Source organism: Sarcophilus harrisii, chromosome 5, assembly GCF_902635505.1.
Source record: "Sarcophilus harrisii chromosome 5, mSarHar1.11, whole genome shotgun sequence".
Lineage (NCBI taxonomy): Eukaryota > Metazoa > Chordata > Mammalia > Dasyuromorphia > Dasyuridae > Sarcophilus > Sarcophilus harrisii.
In genome coordinates, this window is record NC_045430.1 from 229,349,724 (window position 1) to 229,370,930 (window position 21,207).

The window sequence follows — 21,207 nt, forward strand, 5'->3', positions numbered from 1 at the left end:
TGTGGAGCTATATCTAGATTACATATCTAATGACACATGTTTAACCTGTAACCAATACAGGTTACTTCCTGTCTAAGGGAGGGGGAAAGTGAGGAGGGAGGGAGAAAAATTTGGAAGACAAGGTTTTGCAAGGGTGAATGTTGAAAGTTATCTTTGCATGTATTTTGAAAAATAAAAAGCTATACTTTTTGTTTTCTTTCTCATTTTTTTTCTTTGGGATATGATTTTTCTTGTGTGCAGCATGATAAATGTGGAATATGTATAGAAGAATTGCATATGTTTGACATATATTGGACTATTTGCTTCTAAGGGAGAGGTTGGAGGGAAGGAAGAGAGAAAAATTTGGAATACAAGGTTTTGCAAGGTGAATTTTGAAAACTATCTTTGCATAGATTTTTAAAATAAAAAGCTATTATTTAAAGAAAAGAAAAAAAATACACTCCCCATCTTCCTTTTCAGAGATGAGAACTTTGGTGTGGAACATTGCACACCCAATAAGATTTGGGGCATGCATTGATTAGTTTCTCTGAGTTGTTTTTCTTTCTCCTTTTTAAAAAAATTCTTGGCTGTCTAGAAGGATAGAAAGAGAGATTTATTTGGGTGATTCAAAGGGGAAAGAAAACAATATTTTTAAGCTATTGTGAAAAATATCTTTCAATGGTGGAAATACTTGCAAATATGGAATCCCAAGGTACTTAGTCATTTTGCCCCCTAACAGTGAATGAATCAATAGAATGCATCTAAGGATGCAAATTGATTTCTCAATAGTATACTTAGGAAAGAATACTGGATTTGCAATTTGAGATAGAAATCATGTAATCATAGTGTCATAGATTTAGAATTGGAAGATATTTCCCTTATTTTTCAGATTAGAAAACTGAGACGCAAGAAAATTAAATAACTCCCAAGTTCATAAAGTTTGTATATCATTCCCCTGAGTCCAGAGTCAGTGTTCCTTCCACTCTTCCCATGCTTCCTCCAGTTTACAGAAAGGAAGGCTGAGCTCCAAAGAAGGGGAAAGTGATTTGTCCAAATAGGATCATATATTTAGGTGTGGAAGGAAGCTTAGAGGTCATTTAACTTAATCTACCCATTTTCTAGATGAGAAAACTGAAACCCAGAGAGGTGATATATATCACTTGACCAAGGATGCGAACTCAGGTTTTCTGACTCCACATCCAGTAGTCTTCCTGGCAGTCCCCAATTGTCTCCTTGTAGCAGGTCTGAGATTTGAACTCGGGTCCTCTGGCTCCAGATTCAGTGCTCTTTCAACAACATTTCGTGTCGAACTGGCTTTTTAAAAAATACATTAAATATTTATTTATTTGTACAGAAAAAAAGTTTTCAATGCCTACAAGGGCATTTATTCCCTGGCTGTTGATGTGCTTAAGCTTCTCACAATGTTGAGTTCAAATAACTCTAATAAGAATCTGACTTAGACTCTCTTTTCACATTCTTTGACTCTTTACACCTTCACCAATCTGGAAGAAATTTGCTTAGAACTTAGATTTGGTTCCTGTCTGGGGATACCTCAAAAGGAAAGAGTAAAAAACTTTTCAGTGTACAATGTGAATCAGGTGTAAGAAAGCTTTATGTTTCCTCTACACAAAAGAAATACTTAACACATCCAAACCCACAAATGGGCCTTGATGGAAAGATTTAAATTAAGATACTAAAACTTAGAACTACTCTTATTCTCTCCCAGAAATTCAGACTTTAAACCATCCAAACATAAAAACATTGTGTAAGATTGCTAAATCAGCATTTCAGATTTCATCTCTGCTCTGCACTTTCCAAATAATTCCATCCAGGTCCACGTCTCTTGGAAAGTCTGAGTAGGGAGGTCAGTCTCTTTCTCCAGCTGATGGCCATCTTCCTCAAGAAGCACTGTTTCTAGCTATTTGGGTAGCAGAATGGACAGAGCACTGGGCCAGTAGTGAGAAAGGTTTGAAGGCTTAGCTAACTGTGAACCAGGGCAAGTCAATTAATTTCTATTTACCTCCGTTTCCTCATTTATAAGTTGGAGGTAGTAAGAACACCCACCTCACAAACTGTTGTGAGGATCAAGTGAGATAATATCCATAAAGTTGTTTGATACAGTGCCAGCACATAGCAAGTGCTACATAAATCTCAGCTGTCATCATCATCATTGTCATCAACATTATTAATTGTATTATTCTTCAACCATTTTTCAATTGTATCCAACTCATCATGACTCTATCTGGAGTCTTCTTGGCAAAGATTTGCCAAAGGTTTGCCATTTCCTTCCCCGGCTGGTTTTTTACAGGTGAGGAAACTGAGGCAAGTAGAGTTAAATGACTTTCCATGGGTCACATAAGCTCTTAAGTGTCTGAGGACAAATTTGAACTCAGGTTCTCCATTATTAAATGTAGCTAGAACTAAATGAGGATCCAGAAGGTTGGGGCCTCTTAAACACATAAAGTTGCCTCTTTAAACTAGAATATCTATTTCAGGATAACTGTTAGGTTGCCTATTCTTAAGAAATAAAACAGAAGTCAATGTCCAAAGCCCATGTTTATGTTTGTCTAAGCCCTGACGTGTGCTTTATCTCACAAATGCTCACAATTTGTTATTTCTCTCAGCATAGGGGTAAGGGCACAAACCCTCTCTCCTCCAAAATAAACTCAAACAATTTTGACATGTCCTATAGAAAGAACAGAAGGGAGAGAGTGAAGACAGAGCTCTCCCTTTCAAAGATCCAGTAAGTCAGTGGCTCTTCCTCTTGGAATTGGCCATTAAGGGGTTTCTTCATTGTTCCAAAGTATCCTTCAGCAGGCATTCTTATCTTAAAAGTGACTGGTAAAAGAGGTCCAGTTCTGTTTTTGAAAGATAATGAGGATTAATTTCTGTAATAATTTATTAACTATTTCTCATCTTAGAAAATTGCAAGTGTTTAAAATTATATTAATTCCATTTTATTTTTAAAAATTAAGTCCATGGCATACAATGTTTTAAAAGGGGGAAGTAAGTCATGAACTCCTCTCCATAGGCACCTGAATTTTAAGTTCTTATCCCTGTAAATGAGCTCAATAAGAATACAGTTCATTATATTAAAAATACAATAGAGACACTGAATTTTTGAAGTTGGAAAAGACCATTACATGGAAGCAAATAGAGAAGTTAAGGGCAGCTGGGTAGTGCCAGATAGTGGCAGATAGAGTGCCAGACTTAAAGTCAAAAGGTGTTGCTTCCTGAGTTAATAATATCTGGCCTCAGATACTAATTGTGTGAGCCTTGGAAAATCATTTAACCCTGTTTGTCATATTTTCCTCATCTATAAAGTGAGCTGGAGAAGAAAATGGCAAACCACTCCAGTATCTTTGCCAAGAAAACCCCAAATGAGGTCTCATAAAGCTGGGCATGACTGAAAATGAGTGAATAGAAAAGGGAAGACAACTGGATAAAGTTAAAGACTAATCAGCTACATATCTAATGTTTCCAAATTTCACTTTCTGTAAAGCTGCCTTAGTTTTGGTAATGTGGATGTCCTTCAAGAACAAAGTTCCCAAACAGTGTGCTCAGTATGGATTCATTTCACAGAATTACACAAAGATGATCCAATTAGATTAATATGGAGAAAAAAATGATAAGAGGCAACATTCAGGAGATCTTCATGGGGACATGGACTCCTATGTCACTGTTAAAAGTCAATAAATTCCTATCCAGTGAATCCCAGTAGGTTCCTGTTTAAACATAAGCTTCTTGAGGGACAGGAACTTTTCTGATGGTATCATCACCACAAAGCAGAGTATAAGTGATTTATAAGTGTTTTTTCATTCATTTATGTATTGCCCCTAGAGTCAAATGCAAATTTCCTTGTATACTTTGCAAATCTTTCACAACTTGGATCCAACTATCTGTCTATCCTCGTATGCTGTTACATGCCCTTCTTTCTGGTTCTTAACATACTATGTACCATTTCCAATCTCCATGCCTTTATATAAGCTGTTCCTAAAGCCTGGAACACTCACCCATGCCTCATAGCATCCCTACTTACCTTCAACTCAGTTCAAACATCATCATCTAAATGAAGTCTTTCCTGATTGCCCCAAGCTACCTCCTCCCAATCTTGTATTTATGTATTTGTTGGATGGATGGATGAATGGATGGATGGAGACAAAAAACAGACAGATAGATTAGTTTATATTTATAAATGTGCATATTGTCTCCTCTGATAAAAAAAAGTTGCATGATCACAAAAACCATTTCTTTTGGTTTTTTTGTCTTTGTATTCCCAGTGCTTATCATCCTATTTAGCACATAGCAAGTATTTAATAAATGTTTAAGGAAAGATTGATTAATTGTTCATATGCTTGATTGACAAGTCAGTAATCCGAGTATAAAAGACTCTTAACTAGCCTCTCATTTTGAATAGTAAGATAACTTCTGGTTGTTTAGCTTTGTATATAGAGTATCTGGCACATAGGAAACACTTAATGAATGTTTGTTAATTTGACTTTTTGAAGAAAGAATTGTGAGTTGCTAAATCAGGTGTAATGCTGGTTTACTTCCAATGGATAATTATTATAGTGAGTGAGTGGGTGCCTGTATTGGAAAGAGAGCTCTTAGCTTTAGAGTCAGAGGGCCTTAGTTAAAATCCCCCTCGCAGATGATCATGGACAAGCCTTTGCCTCTCCGTGCCCCAGTTTTCTTCTCTATAAATTGAGATTAGTCTCATATGATCTCTAAAATCCCTTTCAACTTCAAAGCTATGATCCAGTTATCTCTCTATTTTCTTTGAGCCTTACAATGTCTATCTGAGGCTGCAGTATCTCATTTCCTCTAGGGTCCCTGAGCTTCCTTTATACTACAATTAAAGAATTATTTATTAAAGAATAATAGGCACATTAATGGAGACCAGATTCTGTTTGTATAATCTGAACAGACAGATGTGCATTGTTTTCTGCTACTTTTAGATGAGCAATACTATTTACAAGAAATTTTCCTGAGACCACCCAACTCATTTCACATGGAGTCTTCAGTTACTTCCAAGTCCTGGCCTCCAGAGAAGAGAAAATATAATAACTCATTGCCCCACCCAGTTCTGAAGACATGACTTAATCTAGAAAGAATTGGCAACCCTCTCCTGCCAATCAACATTCCTACATCAAATAAAGTATCCTTTCTTATTTGGAAAAAGTAAAGGTGACTTTCAGAGCCAAGATGGTGGAACATTGTCAGCAACCCTGCCTAATTCTGCTAAGATTCCCCCTCCAAACAACTTTAAAATAACTCCTCAAATCATATTTTGGAGCAGCAGAACCATAAGATCAGAGTGAGATATTTTTCCAGCTTAAAATAACTTAAAAGATCAATAGGGGAGAGATCTGTGACATGGGGGTGGGACCGGGTCCAAAGGAGCAGTTGAACCAGAGGTGGGCCTTGGAGGCAGTTGAAACAGCAATAGCAGCAGCATCTTTGGGCGCCTTGAGCACAGAGATGTCTGGGCCATTCTTCTAGGGTTGAGCAAAAAGGAGTACTTCTCATCAATCACAATAGAACAGCGGCCCAGTAGCAGTTCCAAGACCAAAAGGGACAAGCACTCCCAGGAGAGCAGGGATCCCGATCACAGTTCCAAGGCCAAGAGGAATACTAGTCTGTGTGGCTGCATGGGAGAAGGAGCCCTTCCTGAGTAAAGAACAGAGAGCAGACTAGGAGAGCTTATGAAAAAGTGCTCTATATCACTATCAATTAAGGAGAGACAAATTAAGAACAACTATAAGATACTACCTCATACCCATTTAAAATGGCAAATGATGGAAGGGATGAGGGAAAAACTAATAAACTGCTGGTAGAGTTTATTGGACCAAACATTCTGAAAATCAATTTGGAATGTCCAAAGGGCTGTAAACTGTGCAAAACTTTTTGATCTAGCAATACCAGTATTAGGTCTGTACCCCAAAGAGATAAAGTAAAAGGATCTATATGTTTAAAAATATTTAGAGCAGCTGTTTTGGTGACAAAGGATTGGAAAGTGAAGGTATATTCATCATTTGGGAAAGACTGAACAAACAGTGGCATATGATTGTGATGGATATCAAAAATGATAAAAGAATGATTTTTAGATAAACATGGCAAGATCTATATGAGCTGATGCAAAGTGATGCAAGCAGAACCAGGAGATCTTAGCTAATATGGTAATATGTTTTGTATGATTTCATATATATAACTGAAATTGACTTCTCAAAGTGTGGGAGGAAGAAAGAGAATTTGAAACTTAAAATTTTAAAAGAAAAGAATATTTAAAATAAATAATGAAATTTTAAAAAGATAAATAAAGGTGACTTTAGAATCATTCTAATTTCTAACCTCTTTGAATATTACTCATAATAATTTATTGAGGGCCTTTAGATAAAAATATAAATCTGAAATTCAATACAGCAAATGAAATACTTTGTAGAAAATTTTTACTTCTGCATATTTTTTTCCTTTCTTTTTCCTGGTTTTTCACATGAATGGCTCCTTTTCTGTTCAGCTATGTGTTATAACTAAGAAATCTGATTAATAATGCCAAGAATTAAGATCATTGAATTAGATCGAGAAGAGACCTCAGATATAATATTATCCATCCTTTCCACACCCCATTTTACAGATGAGGAAACTGAGGCAAAGTTATTTTACTTACTTGTTTTTTGTTGATCTTGTCACTTTTGTCACTAATTCATCACTTTCTTTTTACTATTATTTTTAATTATGTTGTATCTTTTGTGTTTATATTATCTTTTTTCCAAATATATCTTTCCCCTTCCCTACCAGTGTATCATCCTTTAGAAAAAAAATAATTATAAAAGGAGGGTGGGGGTAGGAAGCAGGCAAGCAAAATTAAACAACACCTTCATGGAATTGGATAGGTACAGTGTTCCATATTTATAGTTTCTCACCTCTGCAAAGAAAAGAGAGGTTCTTTTTTATCTTCTTTTGGACTAAGAATATTCATTATAATTATACAATATTCAATTTTATGTTTTTGTTCTTGCCATTTATACTGTATGTATATTGCTTTCCTGGTTCTGCTTACTGTAAGCTATATCAGTTTATACAGTTTTTCTCATGCTTTTCTGAAGTCTTTATTTATCATTTTTGACAACTCAATATTCACTATATCCATTTATCAGATATATACACATATATAAATATGTGTATGGAGATACATATATGTATATATATACATACACATACTCATATATGCATGTATGTTGTATGGATACATGTATATAATTTATAGTTCAGAGATGGCAAATGTAGGTGGGAGTTGCAGGACTACTCAACACCACTTAGTGCCACCCAACCAAATTTAAAATGTAACTGAAATATTTAACAAAATAAATAAAAATGCAAAAAAAATACATGATGATAATTTGTGGTTTTCTAAGTTAATATACATTATATAGGGAATCTGTATGTATGGCTTAGTACCCAGTTTCTATTTGAGTTTGAAGCTACTGATACTGTTGATTAATAGTTTGTTTCAAATTCTTTGCCACTACAAAAAAGTGCTATAATTAATAAATTTGAGTATATGATACTCATATTTTTGTCATTTATTTCTTTGGAGTTCATGTAAAAATTATCCCAAAATCGGGTCTCAACCTATAGTTTAAGAAACCCTGAACTAGAAGTCCTAGGTTCAAACTCTGCCTTTGTCACTTGCTACCTGTGTGATCCTATATGAATTAACTCATCTTTCTGGGCTGCTCTTCCAGCTCTAGAATTCAAGCTTCTCAGAGTGCTATGTTGTGATGCTTTTTGGTGTAATAAAAAAGTGGGTTATTGCAACAGACTCAAATTCAAAGAATGCTTGCATTAGTTGGGATTCAGCAGTCCTCTGCACCAATTCCTTCATATTTCAAATGAGGAAACTGAAACCTTGAAAGATGAAAAAGCCCATTCAGACTCACACAAATAGGAAATAACTGAGGTCCAAAAAGGATGTGATTTGACCAAAGTCATATAGCTCTACAGAAAAGCAAGGGTCACCAGAATGTCTGATTGATTCATTGTAGTTCAATTAAGTAAAGCAAAATTGTGGATTTTATTCCAGTGACAAAATATTTAGCAAAAATAAGGTAATATCTGTCCCCCATCAATTGTATAGGGTCTTGGCAAATCTTAATTACTTTTTCAAATAATAAGAACTCCCTTATCAATATCTTCGGATTTACAAGACACTTTTCTCACAATACTGTGAGTTAAATAGTATATTTCCAAATATTTTTACAGCTGAGGAAACTGAGTCTAAATGTTGCTCATAGTCCCACAGCTATTGGCATCCCTCAAAGCTCAGTTTTGAAACTGGGCCCCCACCCGTTTTTCCACTATGCCCCACTGTGTAGATACTTCTATTATACATGTAGATAGGTGCCTTATATCTTATATTCGTTTTTGATTATTCATGGAAATCTTACTTTAAATTCTTATTACATAACTAATTAAAGAAAGACCTAAAGTCATACATTGACACAGTTCATTATCTTTTATTTTTACTCCAAATTACCTAAGAGGAAGTCTCTTAAATTTAAAACATTTAATTATTTCTACCCTTCTCCTTACCCCACATCTCAGAAAAATTAGAGCAGTATTTTGCATTGAGCTGAGAGGTGACACTCTCCACACAGAATAGGAAACAAGTAAGCATTCTGGGCAAACAGGAAGCTGGAAAAGTTTTCCAGTTTCTTCTTAGCCAGATTTATAATGGTTTTATTAGTATCTTTTAAAGTTTTATAAATTTCCAGAATACCAAGCAGCTATAAGTACAAAGACATGTTTTTAAGATAAAGTGAAATGATCCTAGTTTAATAGTCTTCATTTCTGTAGTTCTCAAAAAGTTATAAAATACCTGCCACACAATGACCCTTTGAGCTAAATAGTGTAAGTATTTTTTTTCTCCATTTTACAATCCACAAAATGAGGCTCAAAGGGACTCATTTAGCAGCTTGCCCAAGGTCATGAAAAAAGTTGTATTTGAATTAAACTATTGATATGTAGGGAATTCATACATTTCAAGGATATTCAAGCCCACAATAAAACAATCACTCCCAAACCAAAAGAAAATATGGTTGAAAATTCAAAACTGACAAACTATTACTGTGAAAAGCCAATTAATTATCAGGAAACCAACAAAGATTCTCAGAGAGATCTGGAAACTAGAGGAGTTACTATTGACTCCTCTACAGAGTGATATGGGCATTATGAATTTGGAAGGAAAGAGGAAGGAAGGAAGGGAAGGGAAGGAGGGAGGAAGGGATGAAGAAAGGGAAAGAGGGAGGAAGGAAGAAAGAAAAAAAGAAAGGGAGGGAGGGAGGGAGGGAGGAAGAAAACCATTGTTATGAAGAAAAAAATATTATTGTCAAAGGCAAGACAATAAAAAAACAAGTACTAAAAACTGAGGGTAGTAGTAGGGATATTTTTTACTGATGAAACTTATTTCTCATTCAAGTACCAAAACTGTTATCATTAGTAGTCCAGATTAATCTATAAGATCTGAGAATCTTCACTTGTCTATAAAATAACTACTCCAAAAAAGTTGGAGTTTTTTGGGGTTTTGCTTTTTGTACTTTTTTTTTTACTTCAAATGGGCCTGGGAGTCTTGCCCATATTGGGGGAATTATGACATTGATAAATGTATTAAGGAAATGATGACATCTGGTAAATATATTGATATATTGAGAAACAGAATTGCTCCAGAATTGGAAAAATTCCCAAATGAAGGTGGAATATTGTAATATAACCTTATATTTTTACCACAAATCATGATAGATAAGAAATATATTCAATGAATAAGGATAAATATACTTATGAGTAGCCTGGAGCCTCACATGATTTAAACCTTAGTGAAAACTTAAGGGCTATAATTAAGGTTAGATTTGGAAAAGTGGACTTTGTCAAAAGCTTAATAGAGAATGTGATGAGTAGTTTCATGAAAAATGAAAGAAAATGTATTAATTTTGTGAATTCAGTTTCAAATCATGAAAACAAGTGAATGTAGCTAAGGAACATGTTACATATGAAAAGGGATTTTTTTAACTGTTAAGTTTATTGTATGTCAATAAATTTGATATATTTTTTCTCAGTTAATTTACACACAACTGATAGGACCACCAGATCTAGGATATAACCCTAGGTGTCTTCTCAATCAGAATTCTTCCCATTATCTTGTGGCTAGCTCTCAATACTTTATTGCTCTTCTCCCATAACTATAGAAAATGAAAAGTTGACTATCTGAGCACTTTCATATACTTCGAACTCTAGAGCCAGAAATATCCCCAAAAGATCATCTAGTCCAATGCCCTTATTTTAATCTCAATTGCAGCTGGAGCCAAGAGGGCTTGAGTGATTGTCCAAAAATCAAGTTAGCAGTAAATAACAAAAGTATTCATATTCAGACTCTTATAACTGCAATTTCAGTGCTTTTCCCACTGTAGCATGGTGGTAATCTTAATTACAGTCATACACCTTCATTGGAAGAAGAAATATACTTTAACTTTTTTTAAGTTAACAGTGAGATATAGAGCATCACAGGAAGTAAAATGAATAATTTGACTATATGACACTAAAAAGTTTTTGCATAAATTAAACCAGTGGAACCAAAATTAAAAGGAAAGTAGGAAATGGAGGATTGAATTTCTTTGATAAAGGCCTCATTTCTCAATATTCAGGGAACTGATTCAAAATTTATAAAAATTAGAGTCACTCCCCAAATGATACATGGTCAAAGTATATGAATAGGCAATTTTCAGAAAAAGAAATCAAAGTCATCTATAGTCATGTGAAAAAGTGTTTTAAATCACTGCTGATTAGAGAAATGCAAATTACAACAATTCTGAGGTACCACCTCATCTTATTAGATTATCTGATATGATAGATAAAATATTGGAGGAATTTTGGACAAAATAGGGACATTAATGTCCTTGTTAGTAGAGTTGTGAACTGATTCAACCATTCTGGAACACAATTTAGAACTGTCTGAAAGGTTATAAAACTGTGCATACTCCTTGACTTAGTAATATCATTACTAGGTCTTTATCTAAAAAAGATCAATGAAAAGGGAAAGGATTTATATTTAGAAAAAATATTTACAGCAGCTCTTCTTGTAGTGACAAAGAATCAGAAATGGATGGAGTGCCCAGCCATTGGGGAATAGTTGAACAAGTTGTGGTATATGATTATAATGCTATAAGAAATGATGAAGGGAATGATTTCAGAAAAACCTGGGAAGACTTCTATGAACTGATTCAAAATGAAGCAGTACAAAGAGAGCATGTACACAGTAACAGCAGTATTATGGTGATAATCAACTTAGCTAATCAATATAATGATCCAAGACAATTTGAAAGGATTCACAAAGAAAAAATATTCCCTAAACCCAGAGAGAGAACTGAAGAACTCTGAGTACAGATTTATGCACACTTTTTTCACTTTTTCTCATTTTTTTAACACCATGGCTAATGTGGAAATATGTTTTGCATGATTTCACATTTATAATTGATATCATATTTGTTTGCCTTCTTAATGGGTGGGGGAAGGATTAGTGGAAGGAAGCAACTTGGAATTCAGAATTTTTTAAATCATTGTTAAAATAAAATATAATAATTTTTTTTTTTTTATGGAGGGAAAAAATGTTCCAGGAAATCATTTGGGGCGTCATTCACACTAAGATGCAGCAGACTGTCTTACTGAAACCTTTTCAGGTCAATCACACATATATACTGAAAGAATCCAATTTGTTTGCACTTTTCAAACACAACCTAAACCAAAATAACAGTCCCATCCCAAGGTCTGAACAGAAGGATATCCTGCTACAAGATTCCAAATAAAGTTGAAGTAAAAAGCAGTCTCTTTATTTGTTTTTCACCTGACTTTCCTTTTTTCCTTGCACCTATAATTGCACCAACAGACCATGTGTGTAGCCTGATGTATCTTTTCATTTTTCCGTGCCCCTTCATTTTTTGCTATTGACCTACAGCTGTACCCAGCCCCCTGGCATCACTGCTCCCTTTGCCTGACCTTATTCTTCTGCATTTCTCATGAGGATAAGAGAGTAGAGATTACTGTTAGTCACCCAGGGCCTAGGAGGTATTGGAGGGGGGATAGAGAGTGCCCTGTTCACAATGGCTTAATACATCACTGTCATTAAGAAAGCCATTCTGTCTTACAGAAAGTTGTGTCAAAAGTTAAACAGCCAGATATACCAAAGGCAGGAAATACCTGCTGTATGTGACCAACAAACAAACTCACACTTCCTATATACTATGTTAACATTTATTTTCCAGTTAAAATATTAGTTTGTCTATGAAACTTTATCTTTCTTTTGTGTAACTATAGCAAACATATTGTATTAAATCTGTGAAAGTCTTGATCTTGACATTTTGTATTTGTATTTTTAAATTTAAATTGTAGGTAACAAGCATGTATTTTTCATGTAAATTTTAAAGATGAAGAAAGAATGGTTCCTTTTTTAATTTAAAGAAATTTTAAATTAAAAAACTATGATATATATTTCTACCATGTTTAACATACACTGGACTACTTGCCATCTAGAGGAGAGGGTAGAGGATGAGGGAGAAAAATTGGAACACAAGGTTTTGTAAGGATTAATATCAAAGAATTATCCATGCATATGTTCTGGAAAATAAAAAACTTTAATAAAAAAGTATAAAAAACTATGATAAATAACCTTTCCCTTTGGAATCCATAGGAAAATGGGCTTTGTACCTTTGTAATGTGTATAAATTGAGTGTGTGCATATATATATGTGTGTGTGTATATACATATATATGTACAAAAACACATACGCATACATTATAGAAGTTCAGAATGGAATCACTATAAACATCACAGAAGTACAAAGCAAAATTTCGTATATGTGTGGCAATATGCTATGTACACACATACATTTGTGTGTATGCACATATGTATTATTATAAATTATAACTATTTATATTTATATCTTTTTGTCTATGTGATTTCATCTGGGTAGGGAGCTCCCTAAATAGAGACTTCCTTTGTTGATGCTGATCAGCAACTCATCTGTAACTCAGAATTATCTGGGACACTGTGTGTGTGTGTGTGTGTGTGGTTAAGAGATCTGCTAAATATATACAGTCAGGACTTGAAATCTGCTCTGAGTCCAAGACAGGACCCTTATCCAATATACTAGCTAGCATTTTTATAACACTTTAAGGTTTGTAAAGTACTTTACATACGTTATCTCTGCTCCTCCAAACAACCCTGGATATAAGTGATGTTATTCCCATTTCACAGACAAGGACATTGAATCTGAAAGAGGTTGAATTTCTTGCCTGGGGTGGCATGCCTGTTCCAGGTAGAATTTGGATTTAGATCTTCCTGACTCCAAAAATTGTGTCTTATTCACTCCATACAGTGATTGTGGACTCCATGAAGGCAGGGACTTTGCTCAGAGCAAGAGAAAACATACTAATAATTAGAACTATTTATTCAAAAGTAAAATGAGCTGATTCAAGAGATAGTGGGTTCTCTCTCCTTCCTTCCCCCAACATCTCCTGCATTGCCAGTTATCTGGTAAATTTTATAAGGGAGATCTTTGAGTATGGCTTGACTATACAGAAGACTTCTAAGAACTCATTTGAGTCTTAAATCCTGTGATCCATGATGCTATACTATCAAATTAGTACTGAGATTCTTAATTTGTACAGAAAGGAGATCCTCCACTATTCATCAGATAAGTTGTATCACTGCTTTGTCCTTAATTTTCAAACTCCTGAGAAAGGCATTCAAGATCAGTTATAATCTGGAAATACTCTACCTATCTAGTCTTAGCTCTTCTGCTCTCACTCATGTAATCTATACTCCAGTCAAAGTGAACTACATTCCTTCTTTTCTCATGCTATTTCTATACCTAGAATGGTCTTCTTCCTTACCTTTTCTATCTGTTGAGTAAGGGCTGTCTTTTGCCTTTATTTGTATTCCCCAGCTCTTAGCATACAGTGTTTGACATGTAAGTAGATCCTTAATAAATATTTACTGACTGACTACTAAAATCCTACCTGTCCTTCAAAGTTGTGTCCAATACCAACTCCTCCATTGTCTTCCCTGATTCCTTAGTCAATTTTCCTTTCTTCACTTTAGACTTCGTGTATTTATCATATATTAGAATCTTTTATATATCTGTCATGTTGTCCTACTCTGCTACAAACTCCATAAAGTCAGATACTTTTTCTTATCTAAATCTGCTCTCTACCTCCCAAGCACAGTACCTTGTAAGTCTTTGTTGTTCAGTTTTGTCTGGCTCTTCATGACCTCATTTGGGGCTTTCTTGGTAAAGATATTGGAGCATTTTTGCCATTTATTTCTCTACCTAATTTTATACATGAGTATACTGTGGCAAACAGGTTTAAGTGACTTGCTCAGGGTCACATAGGCAGTGTCCGGGAGGTAATTTATAAAAGTTTATTTAGCTGTAATGAATCCATCCTTCCCATCTGTCCAGTGATTCCATCTCTGTCTCTATGTGAGTTCAATTAGTCTTGTCTGTGTCTCCCTTTATCATTTATGTTTATTTTTGTGATCTCTTTGTCCTGAGTTTCTCTATCAGAATGTCAGTTCCTTGAGAATTGCAGACTGCAGAAGAGATGGTTTAGACTCCAAGAAAATAAGAGTAACTTGGGGGATATGCAGTACTTAAAGTAAATAGAGCTATTAAACAGGAAATCAATACATTATATTCTAATAGCAGCTGAATACAAGCTACAACAGATTTATAAGAAGCCTTAAAAATGGCCTGAGGTCAAAGAAAAACATGCAGGCAATTACAGTTTTTTAAAAATAGAGATCAAAGCATTGAAGTGACAGGACATTTAATTATACTTAAGAATGTTTTTCTTTTTGATCTTTGCTGAAATTGGGATATTTCAGAGGTTGTAAGTATGATAGAACCATAAAACCTTAGTAAGAACTCTGATACCATTTGACCCTAAGAAGTAAATTATTTCTACATCCCACTTCACATTTGATCATCAAGCACCTTCCTACCTGAAAATCTTCAATGATAAATAATTCATCATTTTCCAAGGTAGTTTATTTCATTTATTTAATTCTTAACTATTTAGGAAGCTTTCCTTATATAAAACAAAAGTTTTAGTGCAGTTTTAACCCATATTGAACAGTAATATAATGTCATTTAACTTCTGCTCATTGATCCTACTTCTTCCCTTGACATCTGGTTATAAAACCAGGCTGATCCTTCTTCCAAATGCAAATCTTTGAAATATCTAAAGACATTGACCAATCCCCATTTCCCTAAGGAAGGAAAGGAAACTAAGTTTTCCTCTTACTTGGCTAAAAATTCTCATTTTCTTTATCTGATCTTCAAATAGAATAGTATGGTATCCTTCACTATTCTGGTAAAACCCCCCCTCCAACACATTTCAACTTACAAAGTAACATTTTGTACTAAACACAATACTTAGTATGTTCTGCGACCAAGAAGTAGAATGAGAGGTTGGGGGGAAGAGAGGATATTCATTTTACCCATTCATGGTACTAATCTTTTAATAATATACCATATTCTGGCATTATCTTTTTGGGTAATCACATCACACTTGACTCTTATTGAACTAAAAATCCACTGGTTTTTAAATTTCCCCCTACATCCATGAACTAATATCATTCTTTTACTGTATTTATCCAGCTTTTCAAACTAAAATGTAAGCCTTTATCCTTAATTCAGTATTATAGTAATAGATTTGACCCATTGTTCCAGGAAGGCTAGATCTTTGTGAATTCTGTTTATATCATTTAAAGAATTATCCCTACCTCCCAATTTCATGACATTGAAAATCTGCTAAGTAGGCTATCTTGTCTTTATTCAATTGACTATTAAAAAGTTGAATTGTGAGGCAGCTAAGTAGCGCAGTAGATAGAGCACCAGCCCTGAAGTCAGGAGGATCTGAGTTCAAATCTGGTCTCAGATACTTCCTAGCTGTGTGACCTGGGCAAGTCACTTAACCCCAATTGCCTCAGCAAAAAGAAAAAAAAAAGTTGAATCGTACAGGGGCTAGGAAAAAGTTCTGTGATATTCCATTACAGAGCTCCCTCTAGGTCATTACCTATCTATCTCTTAAGTCTGATCAGTCTTCCAGTTTTAATTATTACCTGGTTATCCTGTTTTTTAGTCCTTAAGGATATGGGAAGAAACTTGTTCAAATGCCTTCCTAATTATACCATATCTAAAACATTTCCCTTATCCATTAGTTTAGTTTATTCATTAGACTTTTTTAAAAATGGGATTAATTTATACTTTTTAAAAATATGCTTTATTAATGCCTTTTTTCTTTACATTAAAATCAATACTGTGGCACTCTTGATGTGGGATAAAGAAAAACAATTAGACAAAAACAGCAGATATAGGGATAAAGTAATTAAATCTGACCTTGTACATAATATTTTGTACCTGTATGCCTTTGTATCATGAGGCAGGAGTTTAGTTCCATTATCTGCTCTTTTGGACCTTTATTGAATTTCTTTTAGGCATTTTTAGTTGTGTCCAGCTCTTTGTGATCCCACTTGGGGTTTTCTTGGCAAAGATTGTTTGTCATTTCCTTCTCCAGCTCATTTTACAGATAAGAAAACAGAGGAAAACGGGGTGAAGTGACTTGCCCATAGTCATATATCTAGATTTGAACTCAGAAAGATGACTCCTCCTGACTCTAGACCTGATGTTCTATTTGCTCTGCTGCCTATATATGTATCTGTATATAAGAATATTAAAAAAATGTGTACATAAAAATATGCACCAAGACATGTGGAATATTTATATAGTATAAAATATATGCATATACATATATATGTGTACTGTGTGTATTTCTATTTCATGTGTCCCTCACAATAACATTATTACACTCATTTTACAGATGAGAAAATTGAAAGTGAGAGGTTAAGGGATTTACCCAGAGTCTTACAGTTCATAAGTATTTTAGGCTTTCTTGATTCCAAGTCTAGTGAATCCCTATGTTCAGTTATTAGGTGTGATATAGATAGCCTGCCTCAGTCTTCTGAGTCTGGGACATAATGTTACAAGCAGCATGGATGTTTGGGACCAGCCCAAGCATATTTGTTCACATGGCCCACAATGAGGCTCCCTATTAAACTAGGAAGAGCTTATACAAAAGTTCCATAGTAAACTTTGAACTATTTTCTCTTCGTGTCTCCATTAGTATTTGATTTTAATTTCACATTTCTTCTTGGATTTTTTCTTAAAGTCTTTATTTGTTTTTACCTCTACTTTCTCTGAGTTTGAATTATTCATGAATTAAGCTCATAACATGCCTATAATTCTTGTCAGCAGCTATTATTCTTCTCTTCCTTAAATATTCTAAAATCACTCTTTTAAGAACAGATGCAGTTATTTTTACCCCCATGAATTAAAGTAAAATTCATAAGTCTATAGTTAGACAATCTACCTTTTTCTCTTTTGAAAGCTCCGGACATTGCTCCCACATTTCTAGTTCGGTGGCACTTGCAGTCTCTTGAATTTCTCACATTATTGACGGCGATCCAGCAATGGCTTCCACAAGTTCTTTTAGTTCCCTGGGATGAAATTCTTCTAGGCGCATTGACTTGAATTAACTGAGACATTCCTTTGCCATTTCACCTTATTTATACTGGGATAGAGTTCCCTCTTAGTCATTTTTGGTTAATCCTCTTGAGTCTAAAGATCAATCTCCTTGGTGATGGAAACAGAAGAAAAATAAGCATTAAATCATTGTCTTTTCTCTGTCATCCATTATTACCTTACAGGCCCCCCAAATAGCAATTCTATTTCTTTCTTGTTCCTCCTTTTTTTGTCCTAAATCATATTACTTTTTAAGGTCCTTGGGTTTTTTTTAGCATTATAACAAATTTCAGCTAATATTAGATGTTACCCTTCCCAACTCTTAAGGACTATGCTACTTTAAAAAAAATTAATAATAATGTTCATTTAAGTGTCCACAATTCGATTCCTTTACCTGTCCTTTAAAAATCTAACCTTATCAGGATGCTCCTGGGGCTGTCATTTTACATCTCCTTAAGATACTTATCTTTTTCCTTCCACATTACAATCATTTGTAACTGGGTTGTCAAAACTTTTTCCCCTGGGATTCTCTTATCTGCTTGAGGTGACTTTCCCTATGATTTTCCCAATAACTGAGTATGGGAGCCTATGTATCTCTTATTTGAATGGGGGGAGGGGGGAGAAGCACAACTGGGGTTAAGTGACTTGCTTAGGGATACACACCAAGAAAGTATCCAGTATCTGAGGCCAGTTTTAAATTCAGGTCCTTCTGACTTTAGGGTCAGTGCTCTATCCACTGTGTATTTGAATTTTTTTAAAAAAAATCAACTCCCCTTAATAATGTCGTCAGACTTTGTCTGAAGTTCCCTTCCCCACCCCTTTTATTTATTAAAAATTCTAAGTTAATATGTTCATTTGCTCCTAATTTCTAATAATTTCTATTTGGGCAATTAGTTCTTTTTCCTTCTACATTTTTCTTCTGTCTCCTGAAAAAAATCAGAAAAGCTAACTCAACATACTCTAGTTTTGGCAAAAAAAAAAAAAAATCTCCAAGAGACATCCGAATTAGTAGGAACCCTCCAATCACAATGTTTTACATATATTGACTTCTGAATTAGAAACTGTAGAGAATATTAGCAAAGGCTAAAGATAAAGGGGGAAGAAGGATGAGCTCAATTAGATGATACCATTTTGGTTAGGAGTAGATTAGTTTGTCCATTAACATAACAAAGTGATTAGCTCCCCTTTTTAAAAAAAGTATTTGACAGTATAAACATGGTGAAAAAATTACTCTGAGAACAGTCTAGAATTGTGTGAGGTAAAACAGCAAATTAATTTGTCTTTAGAGACAGAGAGCTTGAGGAGCTGCTTGTGTGTTTGGATTTGATGCAAATTCCTGTCATTTTGGAAACAAGTTATGATTTAGAGAGTGCTGTTTTTGTTTGTTTCCTTTTGCTTTGCTAGATCTTTAAAGGGACAGAATATTTACAGATTTTCTTTGTTTATGGTTCTTATTTTTTGAAATTTTTATCGAAGTGTACAGTCTAATATGTGAAAAATGACCACTGCCAGTGTCTCATTACTGTATGATTTGTGTGAGTTTTGTTCAGTATCCCTTTGGACATATGACTAAATTTTGTGACTTCCTTGAACATTTCACTAAATCTATATAACTTACTTTGGTTTTTATTGCCTATATGTTCTCTTCCCCTAAAACTCTCTCATTGTTTTTATCCTCCCAACTAGAAAATAGACATGGACTTTGAATGGACCTTAGAGTTATTTTAGTTCAAACTTAGTTCAATTTAGTTCATTTTAAAGATGAAGTGGGCCCATATAAGTTAGGTGATTTGTCCAAGGTCACACAAGGCGCAGTTATCAGAAAAACTGGTAAGGTCATATGATTCCAAATCTAGGGATCTTTCCTCTGAACTATAAACTTCAACCCTAGCTCAAACCCCAACTCCCATCACTCATTAGAGCATACAATAACAAGTTTTCAGGGTGAGTGCTGTTGTTACTTTCATAGGAATTTTTTTTTTTTTAGCAAGGATACTGGAGTGATTTGCCATTTCTGTTTAAAATGTGTCCCCATTTTATAGATAAGGGACTGAGGCAAATAGGGGTTAAGTGACTTACCCAGGATCACACAACTAGTAATTGTATGAAGACAGATTTGAATTCCAACTCTTCCATTTGTCCTTCTGACCAAAGTGAATTTCTCCTTCTGAAGTTATCTTCCTTTATTCTATGTATTTAGCATGTGCCTGTTTATTTACATGTTATCTCCTGCAAAAAGAATGGAATGTCTCTGAGAGCAAAGATTCTTACATATTTACCTTTATTTTGTATTCCCAGAACTTAACACAGTGCCTGGAATATAATAATTGCTTAACAAATGTTTCTTGGCAATTCCAATAGACTTGGGATAGAAAATGCCATCTGCCTCCAGAGAGGAAACTATGGAGACTAAATGTGAATCAAAACATATTTTTACCTTTTTTTGTTTGTTTACTTTTTCTTTCTTATGGTTTTTTCCTTTTGGTCTGATTTTTCTTGCACAACATAATAAATATGGAAATATGTTTTAAAGATTTGCACATATTTAACCTGTATCAGATTGCTTGCTGTCTTGAGAAAAATTTGGAACACAAAGTCTTATAAAAAAGGAATTTTTAAAACTATCTTTACATGTATTTGGAAAAATAAAATTCTATTGAGAAAAAAAAACCGCTTCTTGAGGGCTCCAGAATAGACTTGGGATACCCTCACAGCCCTTTCTCTCCAAACTTAGTGTATGTCTGTTCCTGTTCTCACCTTGCCTACACCTACATGCTGCCTCCTTTCACAAGTTCTTGATCTTTATTGTGTCATGAACCTCTTTAGCAGTCTGGGGAAGCTTATAGACCATTTCTCAAAATCATGTTTTTAAATGTATAAAATGAAATACATAGAATTACAAAGGAAACCATTTATATTGAAATATATTTATCAATTAAAAAAATTCAGAAACCCCAAAATACATCCCTGGAACCCTTATTCCAAATTTATTATATTCCAAAAAGATTCCAAATAAAATCTTTGCTCTTTAAAATAGTAGCCAAATTTATTGCATCAAAAGGAAGACATGTCTTATCTCTATAAAATTTCAATTCAATAAACATTAATTAAAAGTCTGCTATGTTCCAAGCACTGTGCTAAGCATTAGGGAATACAACTAAGAAAAAGACAGCTCCTGCCCTCAAGGAGCTTACCATCTAATGGAGAAAGATAATATACAAAAGAAAGATGAAAAGAGAAGGTCATCAAAGGGGACCTGGCCAGGAGCACAATAATGTTCTTGGAATGGTAACTGAGTAAAGGCACTGATAGAAAAAGACATTACCTGGAAAGTTCCAAGTCCTCTATAAAGGAAAGTTTTGAGAGGAGTTTATTAATTCTCCCTCCAACCTTTCAGTCAGAGGGGACTGAAGGAACTAGAAGATCTTAAAATGTCAAAAACTGAGTCAATCTAGATGGTAATGAGATTTCAGGGGATGAGCTTTTTCTTGAGGTGATCTGATGTTCATGGAGCCAAGCCAATTGATGGAAAATGAAGATTTCTACCTTTTTAGAACTATGGAGGATCAACTCTTCTTACTCCTTCATGACTCATC

General features: G+C 34.4%; 1 protein-coding gene across 2 annotated transcripts in view; it reads left to right on the forward strand.

Annotated features, from left to right (window-relative positions):
• PRTFDC1 (phosphoribosyl transferase domain containing 1) overlaps positions 1-21,207 on the forward strand; it is a 94,224-nt gene that overhangs the window by 52,906 nt on the left and 20,111 nt on the right. The gene's annotated exons all lie outside the window — the stretch shown is intronic.